Source organism: Geotrypetes seraphini, chromosome 6 (assembly GCF_902459505.1).
Source record: "Geotrypetes seraphini chromosome 6, aGeoSer1.1, whole genome shotgun sequence".
Classification (NCBI taxonomy): domain Eukaryota; kingdom Metazoa; phylum Chordata; class Amphibia; order Gymnophiona; family Dermophiidae; genus Geotrypetes; species Geotrypetes seraphini.
The window spans coordinates 171,477,118-171,490,861 of record NC_047089.1 but is presented as its reverse complement, the minus strand read 5'-3'; the positions used below and the strand labels follow the sequence as shown (position 1 = coordinate 171,490,861).

The window sequence follows — 13,744 nt, the reverse complement described above, 5'->3', positions numbered from 1 at the left end:
TCACCACTGAATAGTATTCTATAATGTTCCTTCTGGGGTCAGCATGTTTTAGAGCAGAGGTTCCCAACCCTGTTCTGGAAGACCACTAGCCAGTCAGGTTTTCAGGGTAGCCCTAATGAATATGCATAGGTCAGATTTGCATGCTTGTCACCTCCATTATATGCAAATCTCTCTCATGCATATTCATTAGGGCTGAAAACCTGACTGGCTGGTGATCCTCCAGGACAGGGTTGGGAACCACTGTTTTATAGCATAGCACATAGTGCCATCACAAGGAGTTACTGAAACCAGATGTAAATCTTGGAATTTAAGATGGCCACAGATCCTCTGAATTCTATTACACCCTGCACATTTTAAGGGAATGCCTCTCCCATGGCCACATTCCTCTGTAGAGCTGTAAATAAATCTGCGCTATTCTATAAATGGGAGCATTAAGTGTGTAGTTGCACAAATCGGACATTTCTACCCTCTTTTGTCATCTTGCAGGTGTTAGAACACCTTTTCCCACTGAAATTTGGCACAGAAATACTGCATCTAACAATCAACACCACACACAAAATTTCCCTCAGCGTCATCTGAAGGAAAGACTAAAAAGGTTAGGGCTCTTCAGCTTGGAAAAGAGATGGCTGAGGGGAGATACGATTGAAGACTACAAAATCCTGAGTGGAGTAGAACGGGTCCAAGTGGATCGATTTTTCACTCTGTCAAAAATGACAATGAATAGGGGACTCTCGAAGTTACAGGGACATACTTTTAAAACCAATAGGAGGAAATATTTTTTTCACTCAGAGAATAGTTAAACTCTGGAACGCATTGCCAGAGGTTGTGGGAAGAGTGGAGAGCGAAGCTGGTTTTAAGAAAGATTTGGACAAGTTCCTGGAGGAAAAGTCCATAGTCTCTTATTGAGAAAGACATGGGGGAAGTCCCTGCTTGTCCTGGATCGGTAGCATGGAATATTGCTACTCGTTGGGCTTTGGCCAGGTACTAGTGACCTGGATTGGCCACCAGGAGGATGGGCTCCTGGGCTTGATGGACCATTGGTCTGGTCCAGTAAGGCTATTCTTATGTTCTTATTTGTCAACTAAAAAAACACAACCGCTTGACAGAGAATTAAATTTAGGGCTCCTTTTACGAAGCCACATTAGCAGTTTTAGCGCATGCTAAACCCGCGCTATGCGGCTAAAACTAACGCCAGCTCAGTGCTGGCGTTAGCATCTAGCGCGGCCGGCAGTTTAGCGCGTGTTAAACCGCTAACGCGGCTTCGTAAAAGGAGCCCTTAGTGTACTAATGGACTAAATTCAGGAATATCTGAATAATTTACAGTATTTTAACTCCCTAATGACCTGGCATTATTTATGCAATCAAATTAAAGACCACAGGACGCTGATCCTCTTTGTTGGAAAATGCTGTGATCCTGTGGGCTCCTTTTACTAAGGTGCGACAGGGCATTAACGCGCGGAATGGCGTGCGCTGAATTGCCGCATGCGCTAGACCTTAACGGCAGCATTGAGCTGGTGTTAGTTCTAGCTGCTTAACGCGCGGTGTAGCGTGCAGTAATATCCTACATGCATTAAAAACGCCAGCGCACCTTAGCAAAAGGAGCCCTGCGTGTCACACTTTAGCTGTCCTAGGATTCTGGAAAGTTTAGAAGCAGAAAGGCTCCACTGAATATTTTAAAGCTCTGAATCTCTCTGGAAGATCTCCTTTCGAAACTGGGGTACTTCCTACAGTTCCTTTGGCATGAGTGAATCACTAAGGTCACTGAACCTGGATGTGAGCAGAATTTCATGTTTCAAACAGGATGGATAAAAGCAAAGAAACGCTGCCATCACAATCCAAAGTCTGAGTCAGCTGACGATTTCTCAGACAACAGAATTTGGTGGGAACATGAGAGATGGTGGGGGGGGGGGGGGGAAGGGGGTCACAAATGTGCAAAGGAGAACTGCCATCAATTTAAACCAGATACTCAAATGCTGTGGAAGGAAACAGCAAAATACCTAATCCAATCAAATCAAGAACATTGTCAAGATTTCTTTTCAGTACTTTTACTGAATCTAGCATTTAAGACTAGAAAAAAATGTTCTTTTGGTAATGACATTTTGGAATAAGCTTGTCTACATGGAATGTTGCTACATTTTGGGATTTTGCCAGGTACTAGTGACCTGGATTGTCTACCATGAGGACGGGCTACTGGGCTAGATCCAGTAAGGCTATTCTTCAAGTTTCAAGTTTATTTAAAATATTTGATTTGATCTCAAAATCTAAATCCAATGTAATTTACATTTAGTTAAAAATGAGGTTAAAATAAAAAATAAAAAACAAGAAAATTAGTACTAATTTTAGTAAAATAATATGTTTGAAAAAGGGAAGAGAAAAAAAAAGAGGATTAAATACAATTCATAAACAAATAAGGAATAGGTAATGAAACGAGAGGTTGGGGAAGGTTACTCACATAATTTTCACTTGGCAGTATTCCTAGTCCACTGTAAAATAATAAAATTTAAATGAATCAGTTAAAAGCGTCCTTAAAAAGTCAACTTTTTAGGAGACTTTTAAACTTGCTAAGTAATTTTTCTTCTCTTATGTTGATCGGGAGCAAATTCCAAATTTGAGGGGCTGTAACAGAAAAAAAAAAAAATCGCATCCCTCCTTGAATATATTCTTATGTATACACTCTATAGCAGGGGTCTCAAAGTCCCTCCTTGAGGGCTGCAATCCAGTCGGGTTTTCAGGATTTCCTCAATGAATATGCATGAGCTCTATGTGCATGTACTGCTTTCAATGCATATTCATTGGGGAAATCCTGAAAACCCGACTGGAGTTCGGCCCTCAAGGAGGGACTTTGAGATCCCTGCTCTATAGCCTGAGTTGACAGCTGTTTTCCTTAACTACATTTAAGAAATACTAATTATAACTATTAAAACATGCTGATGCTATTGCACTGAAAACATTGATGTTTATGTGTGCTTGAGCAATGTTAAGGCTGGAGAGATTTTACATACTTTGAACTTTGGCTAATTAGCTCATACTGCACAAGAGGAAGAGTACTGTCTCTTAAGCACTAATTCGCATGTTATCACAGAACTAAGCATTTATACTACCTGCAGTTGCTCCATTTGACAAATGCTTCTGTAGGATACTGTTCAGTTTTGTTTTTTGAACAGCCAAAATACAGCCCGTGTTTGATCCGTAATTGTGCTTCTCCACTATGTTTAATTATTTACAATTTAATAAAAGATCTATCATTGCCATCCTAGTCTGCTCTCCTGTGGTCATTTCCATCCCTTTCTTTGGTTCTTGAGAGAGATGTTTCCAGAATACTTTTATCGACAGGGATACAAGCCTGTCCTTGGTTTGCAAGCATAATTCGTTCCAAAGCACTCGTATATCAAAGCGAATTTCCACAACCCAAAAACTTTAATAATACTATACATACTCGTATTGCAAGACCTCGCTCGTTTAGAACAGTCACTACACTCCTGCAGCTTCAGAGAGAGAAGAACCATCGGCTCAGTTGTGATGTGTGTATACTGTACGTACTTGTATTGCAAGTCATTGCTTGTATATCAAGTTAAAATTTAATCAAATGTTTTGCTTATCTTGCAAACCAAGTTGCTTGCAATCCAAGGTTTTACTGTATATTCATTGTGGATATCCTGAAAACCTGACCACCTGTGGCTCTCGAAGACCGGAATTGCCTACCCCTGCTCTAGAGGAAAGGAGGATTAGTTATGATACGATACAGATGCTTAAGAATGTAGAAGGTACTAATATACAAACATTTTCCAGAGAAAGGAAAGTAGTAGAACTAGAGGACATGAACTGTTACTGAAGGGGGGTCCACACTGGCATATCAAAAAGTACTTTTTCACAGAAAGAGTGGTTGATGTTTGGAATGCTGTCCCACGGGAGGCAGTAGAGACAAACACATAAACAGAATTCAAACATTCGTGGGAGTGGCAGTAGAGACAAACACATTAACAGAATTCAAACATTCGTGGGATAAACACAAATGATTTTGAGGATGGAAGCAAAACAAACTCAACAGTGCTAGATAGCAACTCCAGTAATTGGAAAATAAGAACAAATTTCTAGGGTCTATGCCATGAATACAACTAGACAAATCTGAATGACCTGGAGTGGGCTTTGATGGCAACTCCAGTAGTTGGGGAATTAGACCAGTGCCGGGAAGACGTTGATGATCTGGCCCCGAAAATGGCAAGGGCAGATTAAGAACTAGAATGCCTATATTGCATCACACCATGTGCTATGAGTTTATCTTGATGGGCAGACTGGATGGACGTTGGGCAAGACAGGTCTTTGTCTATGTTTATGTTACAGTGGCCATTAAATAATAATAATAATAATAACAGTTTATATACCGCAATACCGTTAAGTTCTATGAGGTTTACAGAAGATTAGTGGAGTACAAGTTGAGTTGACGTACAAGTTAAGTTAACTTAAGGGATGTGGGAATAATGGGGAGAAAGGGCAAGAGAGGGGAAGGAGGGAAGTGGGTCAGCTTTTCAAGAGCGAGCTGCAGCCTGCAGTAGCGTTTTGCATCAGCTCCTGGTTGCAGCCTTAGCAGAGGAGACTGCAAATGATATGGACAGAAGACTGGGAGGTAAGAGAAGAAAAATATAGCATGGGTGAATGGAGGAAGAAAGGAGAGTGAAGGGATGGACAAGGCGACAGAGACCGAAGCCTACACTAGTGAGGCAGTCGATGGAGAGAGAAAAAGATGTGTATGCTAGGGAAGGGGTAGGCAATTCCGGTCCTCGAGAGCCAGAGCCAGGTCAGGTTTTCAGGATATCCACAATGAATATGTATGAGATGGATTTGCATGCACTGCCTCCTTGAGATGCAAATCTATCTCATGCATATTTATTGTGGATATCCTGAAAACCTGACCTGGCTCCGGCTTTCGAGGACCGGAATTGCCTACCCCTGTGTTAGGGGATGTCTATTCACCAAGAAAGAAATGTATTCACCATGTACCCGACTGTCCCCTTTCCAAATATATTGAGGGAGTACTGTACATGGTAAGTGCCTTTCAGACTTCATAAGTTAGTCCTAAAGGATTTTTTTCATATCTTAAACTTTTCTAATGAACAATTATAGTCTAGAATGGTTATCTGACTTAGCAAAATAATGTTTTAAAGCAGTGTCAATTATTGTAATATGTGTGGTTCAATCTTAAGCTGTACTAAGGCAGTTTAAAATGGGATAAGGCTCTCGGTGTGCTTCCAGGCAGACATGGCTTATTTTTTTATTTCACTCAATGTAAAAGCCGATGAGAAATTCTTGCCATTTGACCTGCAGACACTGTCATGGGGTTTTGTTTTCTATTGCCATCTTGGGTTACCAGTGAGACATGTATTTAGTAATTCTTTTCACTGAAGAAACTGCCTATCAAGCAAAAAATTAAGCTTAAAATATATATTGCAAAAATGATCATCAGCAAAATGTACTTTAAGGGGACATTTATTCATGTAGTAGATATTTTATGTAGCAGATAAACTGGTTATATATCAAAGCATCACTTCATTTTTAATCTGAATAGGGTAAGGTTATTGGGATAGTCTATGTTTCTGTGTTTTATTGAATAATCACTGGGTGGGGGGGGAGAAAATGGTTGGTTATGCATATTTGTAAGTTGAATGTACTTTTATTAACTTATTATATGATATATATTTGTGTATTGCACTTTTGAAGTTTAGAAAATCAATAAAGAATTTTTTTTTTTTTAAAAGCATCACTTCATTTTTGCTTTAAAGATAGATTCCATGAAGTCTAGGAAATCTTTCAACCTTCTTACCTAAAATGCACTCTTTTACAGTATATTCATAAAATGCTGCCATCTTTGAGGCCTGACAATTTGCAAACTTGCCTCTGTTCACTTATGTCGGCAGCCCTGTACAAACAACTCAGTAAGGTTTCATAAGCTTGGTATATCAGTGTCTCACAACTGTGTTCGTGCTGATGTGTGGCGGTATCTTGCTGAGTGGCGTTCGTTATTTTTTGTTCCATGTTTTTGTGTGCCGTCACAAAAATGTCAAGAGCTTGAATTATAGCAACAAACATTAAATTTCTTGTTAAACTTGACAAGAGTGGAAGCGAAGTCCGGGATATGTTAGTCCAAGTTTATGGGGATAATGCCATGGAGAAAATGGCAGTGTACAAATGGATTGAACATTTTTCTGAGGGGACAGAAAGTGTCATCGATGAAGAAAGGTCAGGGCAGCTAGTAACAAGCAGAACTGATGAACACATTGCAAACATTTCTCGAACTGTGCATCAAAATCGTCAGTTGTCCAAGTGCCGATTTAGGATGCTTTTTGGACATCTGTTTTTTGATTAAGAGCCTGTTTTATTAATTTTTTTTTTTTTAATGATTTTATTTATCTTATATTTTCATACTATGCTTTTTTGAGGTTTCTCCCCACCCCACCCCCAAAAATTATGAAATTGTGAACATGATTTTGAAACTATTTCCTTACGGCTTTTATTTTCTTTATATATTGGTATAATCATCTGGTTTTTTTTCTGTCCAAGTATTGTTGCTTAATTAATATATTTAATATATTTATTTATTGTAACTTCAAATAAAAAAAAAAAACCAAGATAACATTTTTGGAAAAAATTAACTTATGCAGCATTCATCAGCACTCCTGGCCAGTTGCAGAAATCAAATCCACAGGCACTGGCCAGGAGTGCTGACGAAAGCTGCATAAGGACTATTGGACTTTGTTACAGTATTAACTGGACAGGTCAGAAGCATTATATGAAGTAACGGTGCTCCACTGAGAACTGAGAATACTAGTGGAGTCCACGGAAGATTCAAACTGCAGTCCTGAATGAGGATTAAAAATTGGATGTTTTTTGATGGACGTCCTTTTTGAGCAGCTAAGTACTTGGCTTGTGTATATGTGTGTGGAATGCGAGGGTGATGTTATGTGTATTACTACATTTCTAGACACTTTTTTTTTGAAAATTTTTTTATTGAAAAAGAAAAAATTTACCAAGTAGATAGCATACTGAAAACTCCAGTACAAACCAAACTGTTGTAACAGAACTCTTTTGCAAAAACAAGAACAGTACCAGAACCCCCCCCCCCCCCACCCCCACATCCCTCCACATTTCTAGACACTTTGGTGCATAGTTCTTAAATTTAAACAAGTCTCTACACCTGGCGGTTCCACATTTTTTTTCTCTCCTGCTGGAGTTTCTTCCGTGGTGACCGCCGGTTGTAAGAGGAGCCAATGATTGAAGCAGGGCAGCATAATTGCTGCAAGATTCAGCTTAATAGCTGTTCGTTATTGGGGGCCTGGTGTTACTACCGTTCCTCTTATGCTTAGGCTCGTTTGTGTTAAAGCAGTGATTTATGCATGTTTTATGCTTTAAGTCTATACACCACAATGTCTAGTTTATTTGTCAAAATTGGGTATTCTTATACTAAAGTACATTGACAAGCTTACCTTGTGTGATTTGTGACCCAAAGTTTGGTGCCAGGATGATCCGCGCTAAGCAAATACTATGTAAACGGCACTCTGTGCAAAACAGCTTTTACAGAATACACTTCTCCCTCCGTATACGCGGGAGTTAGATGCAGAGTTGGCCCGCGAACAGGGAAAAATCACAAATAATTTTTTGGGCGGGCTCTGACCCACCCCGCCTCCCTCCTGCGTCCCCGACCTTATCTGGTGGTCTAGCGGTGATGCATGGCAGCAGCGATCTTCCTATGCTCCTGCCCCATGCAAAGCCGTCATCAAAATGGCTGCCGTGAGTCTTGAGACTACAACGGGAACTCATGGCAGCCATTTTGATGATGGCTCTACACAGGGCAGGAGCAAAGGAAGATCGCTCCTGCCCCACATCACCACTAGACCTCCAGGTAAGGTCCAGGAAGGTTTGGGCAGCCTACAAAAAAATTGCAAATAATCGAATTCACGAGTAGTGAAACCGCGAATCCAGAGGGAGAGCTATACCAGCTTAGTGCACATTTCAGTTCAGATTCTATAAAAGATGCCTAAAGTAAGGTACCTATATATGCACACCTAGTCGAATTAAGCACCTAACAATTATTTAATTAGCTTAATTGGCACTAAGCTAATTAATGAGCCAATGCACATACAGCCCTAATCTGGCGCTGTCTGTCTTTGACTTATTCGGTCCAGCAAAGGATAGTCTTCAGGAAAAACAATTTGATGACACAGATGAGATGAAAGTGGTTGTGAAGAAGCGGGTATGTCAGTGCACACCTGAATTTTTTCAAAGAGGATTCGAGAGTTGGGCTCAACAATGGTATGAATGAATCGCTTGTGATGGAGACTATGTTCAGAAACATAGAAACATGATGGCAGATAGAAGCCAAATGGCAAATTGAACCATCCAGTCTACCCATTCACAGCATCCATTATCTTCTCCTCTCCCTAAGAGATCCCACAAGCCTGTACTACACTTTCTTGAATACAGTGTGTTTCCACCACCTCTACAGGGAGAATATTCCACGCATCTATCACCCTAACTGTAAAAAAAAAAAAAAGTATTTCTCAAATAGTCAAATACGCTATTTGGTACAGCTCTAAATGACTGTTTTGAAACAAACACTACAGATTCCTGTGGTCTCCATCCCCATGCACATCTCTAGTTTAGAAGGTTCAACCTTGGTGACCAGATTTTATATTTCTTAAGCTAGCCTTCAAGAACTAGAGGAATCCTCAGATTATTGAAAGATTTCTTCATAAGTGTTTAAGAGGATATGCACCATAATGCCATGGGATTGTCTTTAAACAATAGTCCACAGTGTTAAGTTTATACCACAAGTTTTTCTTTAAAAAAAAACAACCTCACCAATAAATCAATTAACAAACCAGCCTCTCTCTCAGGATAGAGCTTGGCAACTCTATTGATCTGGGTCACTCTGCTTCTTTCCATTCATAAACAAAAAACAGCAGCATGCAAAGTGAGTCACACGGCACACGGGGCTTAAGAAAAATAATACAGAAGAAGCCTTTCAGGACTGTGATCCTTCCATTTCTGACAACCAATTTTTGTACCATGGTTGTATAAGACCCAAGAGACCAGGAACTTCATAGAATTATCCAAGACTTGCTTGCTCACTTTCTTTTATTTGATTCTTAATTAGGATTTTCAACTTCTGCATTTCACTTTGTAGGACTTAGAAACATGATGGCAGATAAAGGCCAAATGGTCCATCCAGTCTGCCCATCTGCAGTAACTATTATCTCTTCCTCTCTCTAAGGGATCCCACGTGCCTATCCCATGCTTTCTTGAATTCAGACAGCCTTTGTCTCCACAACCTCTTCCGGGAGACTGTTCCACGAATCTACCACCCTTTCTGTTCAAAAGTATTTCCTTAGATTATTCCTGAGCCTATCACCTCTTAACTTCATCCTATGTCTTCTCATTCCAGAGCTTTCTTTCAAATGAAAGAGACTCGACTCATGCGCATTTATGCCATGTAGGTATTTAAACATCTCTATCATATCTCCCCTCTCCTGACTTTCCTCCAAAGTATGCATATTGAGATCTTTAAGTCTATCCCCATATGCCTTATGACAAAGATCACACACCATTTCAGTAGCCTTCCTCTGGACAGACTATCCCTTTTATATCTTTTTGAAAGTGTGGTCTCCAGAATTGCATGCGATATTCTAAATGAGGGCTCACCAGAGTCTTATATAGGGGCACCAATACCTCCTTTTTCCTACTATCTATACCTCTCCCTATGCACCCTAGCATCCTTCTAGCTTTCACCGTCTCCTTTTCAACCTGTTTGGCCACCTTAAGATCATCACATACAATCACACCCATGTCCCGCTTTTGGCCTGACTTGGCCCTGTTTCCTCTTGTGTTATTTTATCTGTTGGAAGTTCAAAAGATGTCCCACATTAGCTTGTTGCCAGCTACAGTTTGTGGGTGGAGGGTATTTACAGTAATACCAGACAGATGTATACAGGTTAAATAATTATGGGTTTTATCCAGGAACAATAATATAACAGACATTCCACTTAATAGCTGGCAAGGCATTTACTGACTCACTGTCACTGCATTTGCTGTTCCTGAATTCTTCACAGCTTCCTGGGAGGATGGCATATAAAACCAAATAAATAAATTTAATGATCTGGGTTTCAACCAAAATACCCTCCTCCTCACCAAACAGAGCCCCCTAATTCAGAGCCTCTTTCAATTCAGATGTTTTAGAGCGGGGTGGGGGGGGTGGGGGGGAGAGTCACAACCCAGTTGGGTTTTCAAGATTTTCATAATGAATATGCTTGAGATTTATTTGCATGCACTGCCTCCATTGTAGGTAGATAAATTGCATGCATATTCATTGGGGAAATTATGAAAGCCCAAACCTGTTTATTAAGCTGCACTAAGAAATGGGCATAACATACCCTTATGCAGGTGAACCTTGCTACAATTTGAGTTTCTGCTAGGTACATGTAACCCAGATGATCACTATTAGAAGCAGGATATTGGGCTAGATCAAGGGTCAGCAACCTGCGGTTCGCGAGCCACATATGGCTTTTCTGTCATGTAGCTGCGGCTCTCTAGGCCTCAACCCTTTAATCTCCCTCCCAACCCGATTCCTCTCCCCCCCCAAGCCTACTAAGTACCTGGGGGTCTTCATAACAGGAGCACAACCCTTTTGCTCCTGCCTCCTCACAGCTGCCTTCTAAAATGGCAGCTCGCTGTACTACAGGAAATGCTGCGAAAGGTGACGACAACCATTTTAGAAGGTAACTGCAAGGAGGCAGAAGCGAGAGGGCCATGCTCCTGCTATGAAGACCTCCGCTGGACCACCAGATACCTCGGTAGAGCCGGGGGGGGAGGGGTTCCATGGGTTTGGGAGGGAGATTAAAGGGTCAGGGTCTGGAGAGAGGAGCGAACCTTGGATATGGGTTGGGGAGGGGGAGGGGGATGGGTGAGGGAGGGAGAGAGGGAAGGAAGGTGCAGACCTACGAGGGATTAAAAGAATGGGAAAGAAGCTAGACCTTGGGGAGGGAAGAGAGAGTGAGAGACCAGGAATATCTCAAATTCCCTTCTCTACCCTTCTCTACTCTTTGTAAATCTTGGGTCAAATTTTTAGGATAAATTGGCTTCTTTGCTTTAAAAAGGTTGCCAACTCCTAGGCTAGATGGACCATTGGTCTGACCCAATATGACTATTCTTATGTTTTCTGTGTGCTAAGACATTTCTTGTGCGGCTGTGAAAGGGGCTTTTTCAATTTGCTTCATTTATGGCCACATGCTAATGTTACCACTGAAGTGCAGCCATAAAAAAAAAAAAATTTAATGTAGAAGCCATTACCACCTCCTGTTTAGGAGATGCTCAGGGCTCCCGAGTTAACCCTGTGGTAACCAGTTAGCACAATGTTTCTCAACTGGAATACCCCCCTTGCCAGTCAGGATTTCAAGATATCCACACTGAATATGCATAGACTTGATTTGCTTACACTGCCTCCATTATATGTTGCGCTGCTTTAGGTGTGCATTAGCATCTAACCCAGCCTAGTAAAAGGCCCCTTGATTTATGAAATCAGAGAGCGCAATGGTATCATATTTGCTTCAAGTTCATACTGAAAAGTTACGACAACTCATTATTATTCCCAAATATCAGCATTGCAGCATTTCTGAGCATGCTCAGTCAGAGCTAATTTTGTTGATTGTTCAGTAGGGAAGTGCTGCCATATCTAAAGCACAGTCTAGCGAGGCCTTCAAAGCTTACGTCTAACAAAAAGCATTACAACTTATGCAGAATTCCCACATTTATTGAAGAATATCAGCAAAAAAAAACACTAAACACCCCCAAACCCATGGTATATTATATTCATTTACAAAACATAAATTACAAAACAAGATAGATTGTGAGTCCATCAGAACAGATAGGGACAAATGACTGAATACCTGAATGTAAACCACTTAGACCAGTGGTTCCTAACCCTGTCCTGGAGGACCACCAGGCCAGTTGGGTTTTCAAGATAGCCCTAATGAATATGCATGGAGCTGATTTGCATGCCTGGCACCTCCATTATAAGCAGATTTCTCTTATGCATATTCATTAGGGCTAGCCTGAAAATCCGACTGGCCTGGTAGTCCTCCAGGAGAGGGTTGGGAACCACTGGCTTAGACAATTAATAGGCAGTAGAAATATACCATAAATAAATAAAACCACTATGGGAGCTTTCAAAAGCATGGTTTCAAGAGTTCAGAAATCTGTGTATATAACATTAGCATTCTGTAGTTTTTACATGTCTTATCCCCATTACACACTTCCCTCCAATGCAATTTATCACCCAGAATTCTCAGTCATTACTTTTAGAACTCATGGTAAGCTACAGATGTAAGGATAGCATAACCATAAAGTTTTCAATAGTATGTGCAATTTTTAGGTGTAATATTGCAGAACAATTTATCACATGGCTATGTGTAAGAATATTTGTATTTATTTATTCAATTTTCTATACCGTTCTCCCAGAGGAGCTCAGAATGGTTTACATGAATGTATTCCCTGTCTGTTCTGGTGGGCTCACAATCTATCTAATGTACCTGGGGCAATGGGGGGGAATTAAGTGACTTGCCAAGGGTCACAAGGAGCCATGTGGGTTTGAACCCACAACCTCAGGGTGCTGAGGGTGTAACCGCTGCGCCACACACTCCCATATTAAGATGGTCCTGGTTTGGCAAAAGCATCTCTATAAATAAGGGCTGAGGGAAATACAGTATGGACTCTGCTGCTGCTTTTCTCTCTTCTATGTGGTGTAATGAGATCGACCATCTTCTCATCTAAAATCTGCAGTCTTGTTTGTAAATCTTGGAATTTCATGTCAAAAATTGTATTATTTTGATTCTGCATAGGTGATGCACACTTGGATTAGTTTGTAAAAGGTGTAACTAGAAGTTCCATCACTGAAGCCAATTCTGCCCTGCCTATGAAAACTACTTAAAATACCAAGAAATGAACAGCTGCAGCAGAACACTTGTTTGCAAAAGGCAGACGAACATCTGTCCAGTCTTATTCCATGTGGCTTGTCTAATTCAAGAAAATATTTAGCATCGTCGCCAGCAATGCTAATAACCTATTGTTGTAGGCAGGCAGCTTCTCCCTAGAAATACAAAAACATCTTGCGTTTCTCTAATCCAATGATTCTCCACCTAGTCCTCAGGACATATCTAGGCAGTCAAATGTTCAGGATATCCACAGTATGAGACAGATTTGCATGCACTGACTTCTTGGTAAGCAAATTTATTCAAGCAAATTCATTTTGCGATATCCTGAAAATCCAACTGGCTGAGGATTGGGTTGAGAAGCACTGCTCTAACTCCCTGGCTCAAATCATTGATCTTCTCTTTTAGTCCTCAAGGACTACCAAAGGCTCAGGCTTTCAGGACACTCCTAATGAATATGTATGACAGAGAATCACATACCTACTACCTGCATTGTATACAAATTTCTCTCATGCATATTCATTAGGGGTATCCTAAAAGTCTGACCTATTGGTGGCCCTTGAAGACAGAGTGAAGATCAAGGTTCTAGCTACTCAGGTGAAGTCCAGAAAAGGACACATTCAGAGTAACATTAGATTCAAGCTCTTACTTGTTAATAAATTTTGAAAACAATGTCCAGAGACCTGATAAATATGCAAGATACCATGGATAAACCAATTTCATATCCAATACTTTATTCTTCATCTGTTTTATTAACAGAATATACTATG

The 13,744-nt window shown here is 40.6% G+C and overlaps 1 protein-coding gene across 4 annotated transcripts in view; it reads right to left on the bottom strand.

Moving 5' to 3' along the window:
* Window positions 1–13,744, bottom strand: part of ARHGAP6 (Rho GTPase activating protein 6) — an 825,592-nt gene that overhangs the window by 169,275 nt on the left and 642,573 nt on the right. The gene's annotated exons all lie outside the window — the stretch shown is intronic.